At 49.7% G+C, this 17,226-nt stretch overlaps 1 protein-coding gene and 1 non-coding gene across 2 annotated transcripts in view; one reads left to right on the top strand and one right to left on the bottom strand.

Moving 5' to 3' along the window:
* TMEM132E (transmembrane protein 132E) overlaps positions 1-17,226 on the top strand; it is a 108,924-nt gene that overhangs the window by 15,941 nt on the left and 75,757 nt on the right. The window lies entirely within an intron of this gene.
* On the bottom strand, positions 14,659-14,729 carry TRNAG-GCC (transfer RNA glycine (anticodon GCC)). The gene has a single exon. It is a non-coding gene; the product is annotated as a tRNA-Gly (tRNA).

Below are 17,226 nucleotides of genomic sequence, written 5' to 3'. Positions count from 1 at the left end.
AGGACATAAATACAGGTTGAGACTAATTATTCGCGTGGGTTCCCTTCCAAGCATTACTGGATGGCCAAAAACGCACTTTAGCAAATCAATTTAAAAAACAAAGTTCCTTTGCTCCGGTGATTTAAAAACGGCCTTGCTGACCTTTTGACTCTAAGGTAAGAGTCATTAAGAAGACAATCCATCAACCAGTCTCCCTCCAAGAGCTTAGAAAGCTTCACTCAGCCTCTCCCTTCACCAATGCAAAGCGATCACCATCTCTACAACTGGCATTTCTTTCACGTGCTCAGGGGAAATGGAGGGCTCTGCTGGAGAGAGAAGGATTGATGGATTGTCAGCCAGCTGCCCTCTCTCTCTCATTACGGAGGCTGTTGTTAAAGGACTGTTCAGTTTTTTAAACTGATTTTAAAGGGGTGCATTTTCCCCTTCTCCAGGGATCCGCACATTCCTTCTCATTTGCAGGGGCCATTCGTGTTGAGTCAAATCTGTGTATAAAAAATCCGTGTATAAATAGGCTGGACCTGTATGGGGTAGTGGAAAATATTATGCAAGAAGGAGGGCTACCCGGCAACCACCAGTCGCAGCCTGATGAGATTGCATTTAGAATATTTCTTTTCCAGCTCATAATTAATCTGTGGAACTCCATTCCAGAGGATGCTGTGATGGCATCTGGCCTGAATATTCTTAAGTGGGTATTGGAGAGATTTATGAAGGAAAAGTCCACCATAGATTCCAAGTCATGATGAATGTATGAAGCCTCTGCGTTCTGGAAGTAGGCTGTCACAGAATGCCAGGTGCAGGGGAGTGGCAAAAGGACACAGGTCTCTTGTGATCTTCTGTGCTCCCGGAGAGATCTATTGGGCCACTGTGAGATACAGGAAGCTGGAGTAGATGGGCCCTGGACGTGACCCAGCAGGGCTCTTCAGGCAGGGAGAAGAGTGTTTTTCTCACTGGATGGAGGTATGATGCTTAAAGTGAGACAGGTGCATTTTATGAATGTACATTCAAAAACGCGGGACAAGATTTCCAAGCAATGGGTAAAGAAGCTGAAACTGCACAGATCATTTGGCGTGAAGGGAGGGCAGCACAGTTGATGACAGTTTGTCACTTATGGAACAGTGTGGAAAGGAAGGAAAAGGTCTCCTTTATTCATAGTAGTAGAATTTAGGGGGTATGTCCAATGAAACGGATTAGTAGGAAATTCGGGATCAAAGAGAGGGCTTTTTCACACAATTCGTAGCTGGCTTAGGGATTTGTTGCCACAGCTGCAGTTTAGGGTTGAGTTCTGAATGCAGCAGTAGAATCCTGGACTGTCTCATGTCATGCTGTAGTGTGTGTGTGTGTGCGCGTGTGTGATATTTTTGCAATTTTCTCTTTTAAAAGCACCACCACAGCTTAACAAAATAAGCTTGTTTAAACAAAATATTTAAACAAAATATGCTTTAAACAAAATATGCTTGTTTTTGTGGCAAAATATGGAGCTGCCCTTCAGTAACTGGGCTGTTGCGACTGAATTGCAGAAGCAAGGACAAAAGGCTACAATCCAGCAATGCTGAGAAGGCAAACCCTTGAAGGTCCAGGACTTCCTGAAGTCTGCTGTCTTTGCCAGGTGTCCAAAAGCCTTTGGAATTGGTCTTAGGAGAGGAATGCAGCTCTGTGTATCTGAGGGGGCATGACTGAGAAGGCTTCTCTCTGAATGCCACCCGCCCAGCGTCAGTAGTGGAGGGACCTGAAGAAGGGCCTCTAATACACCACGAATTGTTCAGGCAGGTCTATGTGGAAGAAGGTGACCTGCAAGTAACCAGGTCCCCAATAATGAACAGCTTTGCGTAGATTTGAAGCTGCCACCGGCTGGGTCAGACCTTGGGTGTGCCTATGTCTGGATTGTCCGCACTGACTGGCAGCAGTTCTCCCAGGGTTTCAGGCAAGGGCCTCCCCCAGGCCTGCCTGGAAGTGCTGTTGCCAGGGACTGAACTGGAGGCCTCTGAACGCTGAGCTCTAACCCCTGTTCCAGAGCGGTGAGTTCTCTCTCTGATGTGCTAGTGGACTTTGATGGCTTCTGATAAGGGGTAGATGGAACCTCTGTGCAGTGCTCCTGTGAAGTCAGATCCTGGCAGTACAGAGGGGAGGATTTAACCTGCCTTCCTCACGCATGAAATTTCAGAGGCAGGGCTGAAGGCGTGATGCCAGGCTCGATTCTGCCAGCGGCCGGGAAAGCCTTTCCGCCTCCCCTCCCCCTCTCCCTTCCCCCTTCCCCACTGCGTAGGTGTGAGTCTGGCATGGCTGGTGGGGGAAATGGACTGACCTGTCATCTTTATCAAGCGGGAGCATCATAAAGCACCGGCGCCCTGCCAGCTAGCGCTCTCCTCTGATGAGATCGCTGTGGCCGTATTTCACCGGCCCTCTGAGAGCGCTGCTAAAATATTACATCTGTTCACTTCCTTTGCTGGCGCTCCTTGCCAGCCTGGAGCTTTTTGTGCACCTGCGTGTGCGGGGGTGGGGGGGAGAAAGGGGAGGTGGAGGAGGACTTGATTTAGAGCAGGGGGAGAGGTAATTGCACGGATGTTATTTGTAGGAGCAATCTGGAGGAGAAAGCCATGCTCTTCCCCACTTCCCTGGCCCTCTGCGCACTGAGCGGAGCTGGTGAGGAAGCTCACAGTGCAGATGCTGCTACTGCCTCTCCCTTCCTTAAACGGGATGGAGAGATTGGGTGCTGGCTGTGGGGTTTGCTGTTTCTCCCCTTCTCTCGCCTGGATCGTGGCACTGACAGATCCCTGTCCCCTGGTCAGGTCTGATCTCTTGACAAGCGTTTCAGATTAAGGTCTGAGGAGGAGGACTCAAACCCTGATGCCTCTGGGTTCAGCATTCCGACAAAGGCTGCTTAGATGCTAGGAAGTCCAGAGCAGGGTATGAGCCTTTCCATGTTGTTTTGTTTGCGCAGCTTGTGTTTCGAGGTAGGCTGCCTCTGAACACGAAGGCTCCATTTAGTCATCATGGCTCGTCACTGCTGATACTAGATCTCTCCTCCCCCATGAATTAGTGCCGTTCTCTCTCCTGAAGCCATCAAAGCCATTGGTGCATCTTGTAGCAGGGAGTGCTGTATGTTGTATGACAAAACCCAAGCTGTAATCTGCTGCCCGTGATTTTCACGAGCAGAGCCTGGCTGGTAGGGTTGTGAGAATGACTTCTTTATTGGCCTCTGTCCTGTCCCTCACCCCGCTTCTCCCAAGAAGCCTTTCTTGGGCATGCACAAGTTAATCTCCATGTGGGGCTGCACAGATGCCAGCCCAGAGTGGCTTCCCCATGCATGCCAGTTTATGGGAAACTCCGTCTTAGGCGAGGACAGTGGAGGCCTTTCCCTTAGCAGGGACCAGCACTTTGCTTGCCCTTTGGCACCTGGCCAGGCCCCTTCAAATGGGGTACCTCTCCCCCTGGCGCTGGCAGCCTTTCAGCTCTCGGCACTCAGATTGTGGTGGGCCAGCTGCTCCCAGGAGCTGGTTGGGAGTTCTCTGATGGCGTTTTCCATTCCAGCTGGGATTGCCATTGCTGGGCACCTGGCCAGCTGGCAAGGCTGCTCAGAGATGCCCTTGGCTGAGTGGAAGGTTGAGCTGCTCTGCAAGGGAGCTGCAGCAATGGGTGGGAGGACAGCTCTTTGCTGTCCAAGTCGGGTGCTGGTCCTGCTTACCGCCCAGCCCAGGCTGCTGAATGGATCCTTGACCAGCTCTTGGTTGCAGAGAGCGTCTGTAAGTGCCCGAGCTGGGAAGCTCTGGCTATAGATCCTGCTTCTTTCGCAAGCTCCAGAGGTGCGCTTATGCAGGTGATCATTTTTGCAGCTTCAGTGCCATAATCAAAGATCTGGAAGGATAATGGCAGCCTGCCCTGCAGGATTGTCGTAAGGATGACTGAGAGGATGTACAGAAAATGCTTTGAATGGGATTCTATAAACCGTCATTGCTGTGTTTTTGATTTTTGTTTTCAAGTTCTTCTATGCAGTTCCAATGTACAGTTGGGTTCTCTGCCTTCTGAGTGCTCAGCCTTTGACCTGCGAGACTCCTGGTCGAAGCCTGTTGCCATTCCAGTCCTTAAACTCCATGTGATGCTTTCGTCCTGAACCCCCCATGTGTTGAGGTGCATAGTGTGTGGTGGTGGTGCGTGTGTCCCTTTTCTGATTGGGCCAAATGCCCAGGATGCTGTTTCCAACAGCAGCCTCTGGACACTCCCAGGACAACCAGAAGCTGGCCCTCTGTCGCGTTGGGAAGGTTGTCTGCCTTCTTGCCAGCCAGGTGGGTGCTGCGAGCATTGCCCACGGCAGGCTTCTTGCTTGCCTGCCTTTCTTCTCCACGCTTGAGGCTGGTTTTTTTTTCTACCCTTGGGTGCCTTCTTAATGCTGCCAGCCCCTCTGGGAGCACCAGGCTTTTAAGAAAGGCTTATTTTAGTTCCTGTGTCAGGTCAGCAGTTCAACGGCCCCCTGGGCAGGAGGCAACAGAAAAGCAGGGATTCTCTGCCCTCCGCCACTCTTTGCCACTCTTGTGTGAAGAGTCTGCACAGCTTGCTGTGCACTATTGTGTCCTGCAGGATCTCGTCTCTCTCCATCCATTGCTTGTTTGAATTTGGTGAAGGCTCCTAGCTCAGTGATAGAACAACCTTTTATGCAGGGAGAAGGTCCCAAGTTTAACCCCTGATAGTCTCTCTAGATAGGGCTGAGAGAGACTCCTTGCCTGGGCCCCTGCAGCCAGTCAGTGCACAGACTCAGTGGGAGGGTTTTCTGGAAACTTCTGGTTGGCCCCTGCTGGAAACAGGATGAGGGACCTTTGACCTGATCCAGTAGAGCATACTGAACGTTGCATATGTGGCTCATTTGTCCTCACAACATCCCCTTGAGGTAGGTTAGGTTGAGAGAGTGACCGACTGACTCATCCAAGGCAATTCACTGAGTTTCAGAACTGAGTGTAGCTTTGTCCGGAGGTGTCACTAGAGTTCATTGCATCATGCCCACAATGGACCTCCTCCCATATCAGACCATATAGAATAAATTACAATATCATATGCACAGCCTAAATGGAGTGGCAGCGCTAGAGTTAGTGTCACTTTATTGATTTAGATGTAGTACAAGTCACCCAACAAATCAGTCATCAACAAAAAATCAGTGGCCAGCTTGATGACACTCACACAGCTGAATAAGAGTCCTGGTATTGGCTTTGATACATGCAGATGAGAGCGGACTCATACTGACATCTCATTGGTTCCCTGATGCATCATAATAACACCTCATTGACTCTCAGAACAATCAGTCTCATTGGTCATTGTTAAAGAAATCTACTTTTTGTTACATAAGGCAGTTGTCTTTTCCTTTTCTGGTTAATTTGCCATAACTTTTGATAGAATACAGATAATTCAACATGGTTTACTTCATTACATTCTGCATGAACGTACTTTTGCAATACTATATAACATGGTGGTATTATTCGTAGATACACATTTTCCAAAAGGTTTCCACAATTTTGGCCGCTAGTGGTTTCACTTCACTTGAGGGTGTCACCTGGTGCAGTCTGCACACCTTAGTGATGCCACTGGGTGTGTCCTAGCTCAACGCTGACCCCCCACCACACTGGCTTGAATTCTTGCAGGGGTGGCAAAACACCATTTCGCCATTCCATTCTTAGATGAATCAACTCAAAGTTGCATTGGTTTAATTTATGGGGTTAAATGGATTTAGAGAGGGCAGTTTGAATGAGCTTTAATTGACAGAGCTGCCGGTTTGTTCTTCTCTCAAGCTCTTTTGGTTCCAGTGCTTGGTTTCGGTAATAGGAAACGGAAAAAAAACCCCCAAAACTCATCAGAGAGAACCTTCCCTTCTGACAATTTGTGGCTGCTTTTGTATTTTAAATTGGGTCTTCTCTTGCATCTTGATCTTCCTTCAAGATCCCCCCAAATAAAAACACTTCTGCATAGGGATAATACTTCTGAACCTCACCCAATTTCCCCCCAGTTTTTGGTGTTCTGAGTTCCCTGCTCTTGCTTCTAGTGTGGGACCAGTACAGAATCCTGCACTCTTTGAAATGTACACAAAGCTCTGGTGGCTACATCACTTTCCTTTGAAGGCTCCTACTTAAGCCCCTTCTGGGAGGGAGAGTTATGCACCCTGCTAGGTCATTGGGGATCCAGCCTTTTGGGGAAAATGCATCCCACATGCAAGCATGAACACTGTTCCTTCGGAGGAAATCAAAGGGCCTGCTGCAGCCTCAAGAACTCACAGGGAACCAAGCAGCCTTCTTTTAAGAGGGGAGGGGGCTTCTCGCTTTTGCTTTTCCTGTTGCTAGGCGGTAGAAATGAACTCTAGTGGCGGATGGGCAGGCAAGTGTTCCTGCCAGAATTCCAGCCTCTCATTCTAATTCCAGGTAAACCACCTCCCCCTCCCCCGCCTCTGCATCCATCCAGAATGGCTCACATCCATCTTTACCATGGCTGGTGATGCCATAGGCCAGGTGAGCCAGGAAAAGAAATCACTGTTCATTAAAAATGTGTAAGAGGACTGGTAGCTGAAAGAAGTGCATGTTTCCCTCACACTCCTCTGTGGTCTCTCCTGTTCAGATTGTAAGCCCCTCGGGACAGGGCTCTGTCGTCCTGTACTTTGTAAAGTGTCCTGAACTTCCTTGGTGCAATATAAATAATAATTCACCTTTGGTTTGCCAAGCTAGTTCTTGTCTTGTTACCCTCTGCTGAACCTGAGTGCATCATGGCAGAGAGCCGGAGGGGGTGGGTGGCTGGCGGAGTGAGAAGACATTGGAAAGCTCCAGCGAACTTTAGCTGTAGGTTGCAAGGAGACTGTCGCAGCCCTTCATAACGCCTGAAGCTGATTTTTATTATTGGCGTAGAGCCATGGCTGTGCATTGCATTTTAAAGTGAGTGTGAGGGGGCAGGTCTCTGCCCTGAGGGGCTTACCATCTAGGGAACAACAGAGAGAGGGAAGGGGATGGAGGCAGGGGTAAATAGGGGCAGTGCAGGTGTTGGTTTTGGTTAACTGACTGTCACAGAATGGAGAGAGGGGTGATGGCAACTTTTGAGGAAAGACTCTGGGAAGGATAAGAGAGGCAACATGATGGGGCTGTTCCTGTGGCAGCTTTGGATTAGAAGATCTGGAAGAACGAATGGCAAAGCATCTCCTATGTGGCCTTGTGCCGCTGCTCTCTGTGTACCTGGCTTCCTGGAAGTTCACAGATAATGCCAGGCTATGCTTGGAGGGCGCTCCCTGGAGCCCACTGCCTTGTGGAACTTTGCTTTCTCCCCCCCAGGGTAAATAGTGTAAGTGGTTGATTGCAGCTGTGACACCTCCATCGGACAGAGGGCAGTCCTTTTGGGGAAGGAGGAACAGAGCTGGTTTGTGGAAGGGGGCAGGGTGGCAGGTGCAGAGATCAATGAGAGAGGAAAGGGCCGTCTAGCACAGCATCACCCTGTTTCCAGTGGTGGCCAGTGCTCCCCTGTTACTTGTTCCTGAGGATTTGAGGTAGACTGTTTCTGAACATGGAGGTCCTCCTTAGCTAATAAGGCTAATAGCCGTTGATGATCCTCTTCTCTCTAAACTGATTTTCCAGCTCTCTAAGCGAGAGGCCACCCCCCCCCCCTTGGGCAGTGAGTTACCCGTGGCATTGCGCACACAAGTCTTTTCTTTTTGTCTGATCTGGAATCCGTTCGAGGTTTCAGGCCATTTTCTTTGGGAGACCTTCAAGTTCTTGTGTTGGGGGGGGGGGGAGAAAAACATTTGTCCCTCTCCCAACCCCCTTTGATGCTGCTGCTGGAGGCCCTCCAGGGGTCTCGCAATGTGTGGGGTGTTTAGCACTCCTCCATTTCAACCTTTTGCAGCCTCCCTGGGCTGGCTGGGCTCTTGCAGTTTTTGTGAGGTGGGGGGCATTGCAGAGTGGTGGAGTTCCTGCTTGGTCCTCTGTTTGATTTGGGAGCTGGACCAGGCAAGTCCCTTGCCAAAGAACTGCTGCTCATCGAACAGATCAGTGGCCTAACTTGGCATAGGCCCCTTTGAAGAAGTGGAGTTGCCTTCTGTGGGAAGTCCGTTCTCTTCTTTTGCAGTCTGCTTCTTGCAAGATGCTTTCCTGCCTTGGCTACGAGGAACTGCTTTTTATCTTGGCTCAGAGGAGGCCTGTTCCCCAGCTAGTGGTTGCCACAACAACTGCCTGTGCAAGTGGTACAGTCATCCCCTCCTGCCCTCTCAGGATCCAGCTGGGATTCTGGAAATGGCTTGCATGTTTTTCTGACCCGGAGGCTTCCTCCTCTGTTGATGCAGCATCTCCTTGGAAAAGCCCCCTTTTTTCTCCGCAGTACTGGTTTTTCCTCTGCCTCCTGTCTGCCTCAATTCATATGTTCGCCAGTGATCGGTGTTTTTTTCTGTGTGTGTGTGTGTGTGGGGGGGCAACATAGTTTCTGGGAGTGCCACAGGCCAACTCGCCTCGAAGCTGCAGCCAGTTGCGATAACCCTGTTAGCATTTCCTCTCTGGAAAGCCCCGTCCTGCCTCCCTGGCTTGCAGTGCTGACATCTGCAATAGGATTAAATGAATGGTGAACAGAAGGGGTGCCACCTCTTCCCGCCACGTCTTCAGCTAAATATGACGAGATGAATGGCTGGGGGATCCTTTCCTTGCTGGGGATGTTTACATGGTGTAAGCTGATTTCATCGCCTGTAATCGCATCACCAAAATAGCATGAAATTGGGAAGATGGGGAAACTGTTACAAGGGTTTGTGCCCCCCCCGTCCGCAGTCCCGCCCCACTGATGCGCGTGTCAGAAACATCAAACCGGTTGGAAAAAATTTCATTTGCTTTTTGGAGCCAGGCTCTTTGTTCTACAGATCAGGCCCCACAATCTGTCAACATGCATATAAGCTGCGGAAATGCAACCGTCTCTGGGAAGGCATGTGGTGGTGGTGGGGGCAGAGAAATGCAAAATGTTTCAGGCTGCATTTGCATGCCCCCCCCCCATTACTCCTTATTCTAAGGCTCAGAGTCCTGGGGCCAGAAAATCCACTGGAGACCTACATCCTCCTTCAAGTCCGTTGTACTCAAGTCCATTGGAGCTCTCAGGGCCCAGGTGGTCTGCTTTCTGTGTGGGGCCCAAAATAATGACTCTCTTCATTCCCCCCCCCCTTCTGAGAACCTTTATGGTGTCAGGTCTGATTTCTGGGTAGCAGAAAGAAGTGGGTCATTTCTTGAGACTTGGATTTCTTTCTTTCTTTCTTTCTTTCTTTCTTTCTTTCTTTCTTTCTTTCTTTCTTTCTTTCTTTCTTTCTTTCTTTCTTTCTTTCTTTCTTTCTTTCTTTCTTTCTTTCTTTCTTTCTTTCTTTCTTTCTTTCTTTCTTTCTTTCTTTCTTTCTTTCTTTCTCTCTCTCTTTCTCTCTTTCTCTCTTTCTCTCTCTCTTTCTTTCTATTTTGTGCCCCGCTGGATGGAGGGACTCAGGGTGACCACAGAAAGCTGGGGAAACCAAAGCTTCCATCTCTACTGAGAGGCAAACATGCATCAAAAGTTGAGGCATCCCAGCAGGGGGACCACCACTGAGAAGGCCCCCTCGCGTGTTGCCTCCACCCTGGCCTCCCTGCCGACTGTGCCTTCTGCATGCAAAGGGACGACTGTACCACCCAGCTACAGTCCCATCATCCCTGGGCTTCTTCATGCTATGCAGGTGCACTCCTAAGCATTGATAAACCAGGCAGCTTGCTCTGGGATGTGGGGGGGGGCACTTCAGGCTGACAGGTGTCTCTGCTTGGTGCATCTTGCAGTACCCGAGCATCCTGCTTGCACAAGTGGTTTGGAGATGACCGCCTCTCATTGCCTGAGTTTCTGAACGCATTTAGATCCAGGAGGAAAGAGAGGGCGTGGATTGCCTTGCAGTGCATGTGGTTTTCCTTTTTGCTGGATTCATCTGAGCTTATGGCTTCCCCCCTGCAGAGCTTTTCTCTTGCTCATTTTTTTCTTTGGTGCTCTGGATGAGCAGACCTGAAGAGAATTTGCTTAGCTGCAACTCCCGGTTCTGCAGAGGAGGTGGGAGTCGGTGCCGCCTGGTTATTTTTCACGCTCCGGGTGCTCACGCTGGGCTGTCTCTCCGTCTCTCGGCAGAGTGCTTGATCCGTGGCTTGTTAGTGGAGTTGATGAGTGAGTTCCCCGGCACCCAGGTGGAGCTGTGTCTTCCCCAGGAGATGTGAGAAGGAAGGTGTGCCAGACTCGGGATGAGGAATTGTGCCTCGTGTTGTGTCAGGGTCAGAACCAGAAGCAGCCAAAAACTGAGGTCAGCTGGTTGGGTCCTGGTTGGGGACCCAGGAACCTTGGCCAGTGTCCGACCTCTGACATTGACCCCGGCTGTTCACATAGCTCAGTAGTAGATTATGTACTTTGCTGTTCGCCTTGTTCCCACCTAACGGAGTATGTTTTTATAGCTTTCCCTTGTCAGTCGTTTCTCTTTAATACTGATTGTTCAATTTTAAGTTTTCTTTCTTGTCTTTTTTTAGCACTTTAGCTGCTTTCCCCTTTCCCTAGATTTGTTGCCCACTTGATCTCTGATCTAGAGAAAGTCGAGAGGGGGGGAACCCAACAGAAAGCAAGGAAATAAAAATATCTCGCTCTGTTCTTTGTTCAACTTAACATGGTGTGTGTGTGTGTGTGTGTGTGTGTGTGTGTGTGTGTGTGTGTGTGTGTGAGAGAGAGAGAGAGAGAGAGAGAGAGAGAGAGAGAGAAAGAGAGAAGTCTGTGCTCTGCCTCCTGTATTCCATTGAAATTAAGGCAAACAAATTAACAATTCTACCTCTGAGTTAAAGTTGGAAATTTATTTTATTTAATTTCACATTTTTCTACTGCCCTTCCTCCAAAGAGCTCAAGGCAGTGTACACAGCTGCTTCCCTCCTTTTTGTCCTCACAACAACCCTGTGAGGTAGGTGAAGCTAAGAGAAAGTGATTGGCCCAAGGTCACCCAGGAAGCTTCATGGCTGAGGGGGGATTTGAACCTGGATCTTCCAGGTCTAAGTTCACCTCCCAAACCACTACACCTCCCTGGCTCTCACTCTGAAAATTGGAAGGCTACTGATACTTGCACGGTCTTCTGCTGCTCCTGATCACCGTGGGTTGGACAAACATTTGGGCAGCATGTCGAAGCATGATTCCCACACCTCCGGAGTAGAATGCATGCTCTGCATGTGGGCGGGCCTTGGGTTCATCCCCTAATATCTGCATTTGAAGTGGGACTGTGTGCAGTGGGGTCTGATCCCTGCCAGATTCCCTAGAGAGCGACTACCAGTCAGAATCGGTCATGCTGGAGGGACCCCAGAAGGTCCCTCTGGATCAGGCCAGGGTGGTTCTATGGAGTCCAGCTGCAACTTTGCACAGGGGCAAAACCAGCCAAGTAGGACATGAATGCAAAATCCATCTCCTGCTATTGCTTCTGAACAACTGGTGTTCACAGATATGCTGCTCCTCTTCCTGGAGGTTCCATTTTGCTATCTGAATGATTATTTTTAACAATGGTGTTATCCAGCATGTCGGTTCCTTGAAAGATGCTCCTTGGCCATATGAAAACCTCTCTTCAATCCTAATCAATCTGTTTTGTGTTGGCAATTGGAGAATACAAATTTGTTTGGGCAAGTTATGCAGGGGATGGATGGAGTGGAGAGAGGGATGTCCTTTTCCCTCTCACAGCACACCAGGACCAGGGGACATCCACTAAAATTGAGTGGCAGGAGAGTTAGAACAGACAAAAGAAAATATTTCTTTACCCAGTGTGTCCTTAGTCTGTGGAACTCCTTGCCACAGGGTGTGGTGGCGACATCTGACCTAGAAGCCTTTAAAAGGGGACTGGATAGATTTCTAGAAGAAAAGTCCATCCCAGGTTATAAGCCGTGATGGGAATGTGCAACCTCCCGGTTTTAGAAGTGCGTGCCTCAGAATGCCAGCTGCGAGGGAGGGCACCGGGATGCAGGTGTCTTGTGTGCTCCCTAAGGCATCTGTGGGATAGAGGAAGCTGGGCTAGATGGGCCTTTGGCTTGATCCAGCAGGGTTCTTCAGATTGTTTTAGAAAATAACTGGAAGAAACTTGGTAGGTAAGAGCGGTGGTGGAGGAAAAGCAAAATCTGTGGACGTGTTTTAAATACTTTAAAAGATGATAAATGTGATACGATGCATCTTTTTTTTGTTAAACCATGGCTTTGTCTGTGGTTTGCAAATCAATGGGCCCTGCTTGTGGGCAGGCAGAGAAGACTCAGGCTGGTCTGGTCTGGGCCACAGTTGTGAAAATGAAGCTTTTGACACGAAGAGCAGGCTTGGAGGCACAGTCTTGCTTCAGGCAGCGGGAAATGCAGTTTCCTTCCACATTTGTCACTCTGTTTTTTTGCGCAGAGCGGGCAACAGCACCCCCCCAGCCTCTTGTGAGACTGCCGCGCATATCCCATTTACCAAGTGATTCGCTTTAATAGGAGCCCAGACTCTCTTTTGTGTTTTTTTCCCCCCTCATTATAAAAAGGCAATTTTTTTTTGTCCTCGAAATGATTTGTGTAAATTGCTCTAAGTAGCTAACAAATAAAAGCCTTGCCAATGAATGGGATTTATATATTTTTTGCTGGAGGTTTTTCTAAAATGTGTTGCTTCTTCCTTTTTTCCTCCCCCCCGCCCCCCCCTCTGCTTTCCTACTAATTTGTAATAAAACCAGTCTCCAAGCACTGCTGGGAGCACGCGGTGCAGCCCGGGGAATCCAAGCAAAGCTACGGTCGTATTTTGCTATTTGAGGCTGCCTGCCAGAGCTTGCTTCAGGAGGCCATCCCGGAGGCCTGTTTTGTTGCAGGAAAGCTCCAAATTGAAGCCTGGGGTGTGTGTGTGTGTGGGGGGGGGGAGCAGTCCATGCACCTCCAGGGATTGCTACATCAGTTTTGGAGTGGTTGCAGTGGAAGCTTCTCGTATAGATTGGCTGGTCTGATTATTGTTGTATTGCTGTTTTGTCAGTGGAGCACCTCGCACTGATCTTATAGAGCTGGTCTAATGGAACGGAATGTTTGCAAGCATTTCAGCTGCTCAGGACCACACCGGCTGGATGTTTTAGTTCTGGTGAGAAGTGGGATGCTTGGATTAGAAGGTCCCTTAGTCTGATTGCACAAACCAATTCTGAGCTGTCCTAAAAGTTTTGGACCTGCCTTCCTATCAACATGGGATGGAAAAGACTGGAGCATAGGGTAGAAGGGGGGACATTTAAACATGCAGAGGAAAGAGAGAGTTGGATGCGTTAAGAGCAAAGGAGGGTGGTCCTTCTGGGTCAGAACAAAAGCCCATCTAACTCAGCATCCTGCTTCCCACAGTGGTCAACCAGTTGCCTTCAGGTGCCGCCGTCTTCCATCAAACCAGGTAGGATTTCTTTGCAGCTCCTGAAGCTTCAGACCTCAGCTCCATGAATGCTCTTTTCCTCCCAAGGGAGCTACTGATGCCAGTGGCTATAGAGTTACGGGGAGGACAGGAGCGTCACGCAAGCTTCAGGCGCACTTGGGCTTTGTTCAAAAGATGCACCACGCAGTGCTGCGTGGCAGGGCATCCTGCTTGTCAGCTGCCCTGCCTGTTTCATCCCCAGGGAGCTCCTTGGATCTGTGCTCTGATTGGAGGTGCCAATTACGGCAGGTGCTGGTGGTGCTGGCTGATGCAGGCTGACAGGCAAGGTGTAGCTGTGGCTCAGTCACACCAGGGAATCTGGCGTCTGCATCAGAGCCCTCAGCCAACGCATTAAATCCTGGGAGGGGTGCTGCAAAAGGAGGCAGAGGATGCTGTGCCCTTCTGACAAACCACAGAAAGAATGGGGTGCCTCCGTTCCAACCCCCAGATCCTGGGTCATCTGCTCATTAATGCCTGTCAATTCCATGTGCAGATCCAGCCTTCCTCATGCCTTCCATGTGTGTACAGAGCTCCAGGTGGTTTCAACAGAGATGTTTCTGACATTCTCCTTCATTCAGATTTCTCCCGGGAGGTTGGAATTCTGAACTAACTAGTTTCTGAAGTGGAGCCGATACATTCAGAATCCTCTATTGTTCCGTTTTTTTAAATTTCCAGATTTTTTCCTGCGCATTCAGGGTTTGCGACAATATTCTGTCCCTTAAATTTATTGGTGCTTTGCCTCTTTCTCCATTATCAGTGCACATATGTGCATTAGTCTTGTCGGCATCCTCTAGTCTCGGAGGACTATGGTATTGCGCTCTGAATGGTGGTTCTGGAACAGAGTGTCCTCTCCAGTGTGCGAAGCCTGGGTAAAGTAGGTATGGAAGATAGGCTGTTACCCATGCAGCAAATCCCCCCTCTCCACGTCGCTGAAATGGTCCAATGGAAAGGCAGAGGCCAATACGGTTGGTTCCAGCGGCGTCGCAGGAGTTGCCAGAACGTGACTGTGTTCAGCCGTGAACTGCCTCAGGGACTCCGGCTCCGGATTTTGCCTTGAGGTTGACTCCTGAAGCCTTTTCCATAACTGGATGTAGCCACAAGGCAGTGGAGGTTTGGGATCAGAGTTTTCCTTCTCTCAGATGAGCTGCCTTCCCAGGCTGAGGAGTCCCACATACCCGGTGGATGTTTAGTCGCCTCTTATGACAGGTACAGCCAAACTGAGGGCCTATTCTTATCCCCCAGCCCCCAGGGGTTAAAGGGAGTTGCATTGGCTGGGAATCAAACCCGGGCCTCCTGCATGGCAGGCGATAATTCTACCACTGAACCACCAATGCGGCGCAAGGTTAGGTGAAGGTTGCCAACCATAGTGCATTAGTAAAGCAGTGTAAAAAAACAATCTTGATGTGATTGGCTATATGGGTGTGTCAATATTATTTGTGAGTGGCGTTTTACAAATGTTCACACTAGTGAAACACTGCACCAAAAGGATAGATGTTATCCTATGTGTGAACACACCAGTGTTGATAAAATATTGCAAAGAAGCAATGCACAGATGTACTTCAGTAACATGGAAAGAAAAAGAGAAGATGCCAGTGAGTGGGAGAAACAGAAAGCGGAGGGAAACTGTGTGCTCCAACTTCAGAATAACTTTAGAAATTCTGTGTATTAAACTGGAGTCGAGTGGAATGCAGAGCAAAGTGAACCCACAGAATTACAAAGGAAAAGAATGGGGGGGGGGAATCTGCCCTTCTCGAGCTTTGGGGTCTTCCAATAATGCCCTTTGTTGTGCTGTAAGTGTGGAAGTTCTGCTTGGCTTCCAAGTCCTTGGATTCTGGCGATGAGACATTCTAGAAAATTGATCCTGTCTGAAGGCTTTTGTTGGAGCAGTTGACATTGGAGAGGTCTGGGAATTGGCTCCTGACCACTTCTACTTTTTGGTTGAGAAGGATTCAGTCATCTTTCCTTAGATGTCAGGAACAGCCAGTGCCTGGGCTTGGAATTGGATGAGATCTCTTGCTGAGTAGAGGACTACCCTGCTGGCCTCAGAACATCCTACGACTGGTGGGCACTGACAACCCTGAGACTGTCCCTCTAGAAGATGCCCCACTCTGGGAGCCTGCAGAATTAGGGGACTCTATGCCCTCCGTTTGCACACGCACCCCAGTGCCAGACTTTCACCATTGCTTCAGGAGTAAAGCTGGCGACAAGCCTTAGCCAAAACTCAGAGTGACGAGCCTTGGCCCTAGCCTTCCTGTCAAGAGGAAGATGCAAGACCGACTCATTCTGGGCCAGGACCCTGCTGGTGGTCTAGGGAAGGCTGGGGCTGCTGTAAGTCCGCTTGCTTGCTGCCTGGCTGTTGCTGGTGCAACTCCTTCTTCTTTGCGCAGCACCTGGGCGTGTGTGTGAGTTCTGGCTCCTTGGACAGCTCCCTGCGGCTTCAGCAGCCTTGCCTCAGTCCTGCTCCTGGCCCAGCTGGACAGTTCTCTCCCACGCCAGCAGGAGGGGGAATCCGAGCCGGCAGGAGCAGTCCGGGTTGGCAGGAGTTGGAAAACAACGTGCTGCTTCTCTTGCCGGGAAGCACGACTCGCCCTGTTCGCAGACTGACAATATTTTGACGCTTGCCGGGGCCGGGCTCCTCCCCCTTGGCCCACCTGTTTGAAAGACACGAAGCTGAGCTGGTGATGATCCCTGTTAGGAATTCTCCTCTTGTTCGCCCGGCTGCTGCTGTGCTGCTCGTCTTGCTGACTGGGGGGTGGGGGTGTCACCCGGGATCCAGGGTGTCGCTCTGACTCATCTGGAATGCAGCTCCTCTCCACGCGTTGGTGGAAGGTAATTATTACATCTGTAACAATTATTCACTTAATTGAGTTCCAATTACAGAGTAGGCTTTTGGCACACCAAAGCCAGCGCCGTGCCTTGTTGTCCTTTTTATCTCGTCTGTAATCCGCGTGTTCCCTTGTTCAGGGGCACTGCGGCAGGTTCTGAGAAGGGCTCCAGGTTGGTTATGTTTTGTCTGTATTCATAGTGGTCTTCCTGTGAGAAGGGCCTTGTCTGCCTGTGCAGCAGGAAGGGGTGGGAGAAACCTGAGCAGGCACGTGGATTGGACCCTTTCAGATGGAAGGTGACAGAGTAGCATCTATGACTGTTATCCTATAGGGCAGTGTTTCTCAAACTGCGGGCCGTGACCTGATTGGTGGTGAGTTGTGAAACTGAAACAGTTAAGTGTCATTTGAAAAAAGTGGGTCCTGGTGCTAAATTCTTTGGGAACCACTGCTAGGGGATATGTTTTAAAGCTGCATGGAGAAAATTAGAATCCAGAGACTGGGCTGGGCTCAAACCTTCCTTCCTGAGATGCAAAGGTTTTTGTTTGTTTTACATAAGAACAGCCCCACTGGATCAGGCCATAGGCCCATCTAGTCCAGTTTCCTGTATCTCATAGCAGCCCACCAAATACCCCAGAGAGCACACCAGATAACAAGAGACTTCATCCTGGTGCCCTCCCTTGCATCTGGCATTCTGGCATAGCCCATTTCGAAAATCAGGAGGTTGCGCATACACATCATGGCTCGTACCCGTAATGGATTTTTCCTCCAGAAACTTGTCCAATCCCCTTTTAAAGGCGACCAGGCCAGACGCCAGCACCACACCCTGTGGCAAGGAGTTCCACAGACCAACCACACGCTGAGTAAAGAAATATTTTCTTTTGTCTGTCCTAACCCTCCCAACACTCAATTTTAGTGGATGTCCCCTGGTTCTGGTGTTATGTGAGAGTGGAAAGAGCATCTCCCTATCCACTCTGTCCATCCCCTGCATAATTTTGTATGTCTCAAT

The sequence above is a fragment of the Tiliqua scincoides genome, chromosome 8, assembly GCF_035046505.1.
Source record: "Tiliqua scincoides isolate rTilSci1 chromosome 8, rTilSci1.hap2, whole genome shotgun sequence".
Lineage (NCBI taxonomy): Eukaryota > Metazoa > Chordata > Lepidosauria > Squamata > Scincidae > Tiliqua > Tiliqua scincoides.
This window is presented reverse-complemented; position numbering and strand designations above follow the sequence as displayed.